This window comes from Pteropus alecto, unplaced genomic scaffold (genome assembly GCF_000325575.1).
Source record: "Pteropus alecto unplaced genomic scaffold, ASM32557v1 scaffold109, whole genome shotgun sequence".
Classification (NCBI taxonomy): domain Eukaryota; kingdom Metazoa; phylum Chordata; class Mammalia; order Chiroptera; family Pteropodidae; genus Pteropus; species Pteropus alecto.
This window is the reverse complement of record NW_006494608.1, coordinates 8792692-8794458: the sequence shown is the minus strand read 5'-3', so window position 1 is coordinate 8794458 and position 1767 is coordinate 8792692. Positions and strand designations below refer to the sequence as shown.

Here is a 1767-nt window from a genome sequence, read left to right as displayed (position 1 = left end):
AAAAAAAAAAAAAATCTTTAAAAAAATTCACTGTGAAACTTGTAGTTTCAGACAGGCTTCTTTTGTAAAGTAGAAAACTACCATAAGGTTGATCAAATGATGGATAGGGGATGCAGGTAAGAGCTTTTGTAACTTAAAAGCAATAAATCAAACATTCATGGCTGATAGAACTAAAGTGATCAAAATGTGTAACACGGGAATTTCCTAGTAAGAAACATTCTTAAAAATCTAGCCATGTACATATCTATGGCCATGCCACCCTCGACACTCCTGATCTCGTCTGATCTCAGAAGCTAGGGTCGGGCCTGAGTAGTACTTGGATGGGAGACCACGTAGGAATATCGGGTGTTGTAGGCTTAAAAAAAAAAAATATCTAGCCATGTACAGAATTTTATATACATAAAGAAAAGACAGTGACAGCATACTATTTTTCCACTTTAAATTCAATGTTATAACTTAATTAGGTGTCATATAAGTTACTTCTGCTTTCTAATGGGTGTACTCCCAGATCTACAAATGGATGAGATATATGAATAACCAGTTCTTCTGAAATATACACTATAAAATGGGAGAGAACATGAAAATCACCTGGGAATTATAATAAGAAATTTCTATATATGACTGTTTTCAAGTCACAATCACTACAACTTTCTTATATCGGTGGTTTTATTATGGCCAGATGGTTTTAATATTAACGTCTTGGTCATGAAAGGGTAACATATATGCGTTATATAATTTGATTGTTATGATTTCTGCTGATTGCCAAATGTCCAAAAGTTGGCCTAAAGCCATAAAAAAAAAATGCATTTTGCATGGACATATGAATTTAAGATGCAGTAACATGAACAAAAACAACTACCCAAAATTTGTAGCACTTTAACAAAAGGTTTTTTGGCCCTAGAATTGTAATAGAGAAATCAAGTGTCAAGATATATTTCTTAATGCAGGAGCAAAATTAAAGTTCTGGCTTTTGCTAAATATAGGTATAAACAAAGGGTGCCTGTCCTACATGGATTCTCAGCATAAAACTTAAAATGCTAGAACTCTCTTAAATTCATGGTTAATAGCAACAGCTATCAATTACTCATCATCTCATGCTGTCAGAAAGTAAGGTACACATTTGCAGATAATTGACAATTCACAGATGACGGAACAGATGAAGTCAATCAAGATCATGTATACTGTGACAGGTGAGCATAACTGGTAAAATCTGACACAAGAGCTCATGCATGCTCTCATTCCCTCTCTATGTAAAACCAGAAATGTGATAAATCATTTTTTAAAAAAATAATCCTAATTCCATCTAAAATTGATATATAGGAGATCTGTAACCTAGCATACTCAAAAGTTTTTACTAACTGTTCAATTTTAAATTTATAATTAGTGAGCAGTTATCTGGGTTGCAAGCCTACTCTGAGACTTAAACCAGTCATTTCCCTCAAAATAAAAGAGTACAAAAGAACAATGAAATGGCTTGAGCTTCACTGGGAAAAGGACTTGAAATTTTAAAAAAGAATGAAATTATCTGGGTCCAATTCATCCTCTTTTCCAGTTTCATCAATGTACTCATGCAAGCCTAGTCAAACTGATTTATTTAAATCATTCTTTTCCTGTTCTGTGCCTTTGCACATAAAGCCATGCTGCCTATAAATATTTTGTACTTCACTGTCCTTACCCCCTCCTTCACTACTGAAATCCACAAATATTTTTCCTCCTAAATTTAAAAATTTGATTCTTCTGTGAAACACATTACCCATGAACTGGCAT

The 1767-nt window shown here is 33.4% G+C and overlaps 1 pseudogene; it reads left to right on the top strand.

Annotated features, from left to right (window-relative positions):
* Positions 1-242: 242 nt before the first annotated feature.
* Positions 243-357, top strand: LOC112473632 (annotated as a pseudogene).
* The last annotated feature ends 1410 nt before the right edge of the window (positions 358-1767 follow it).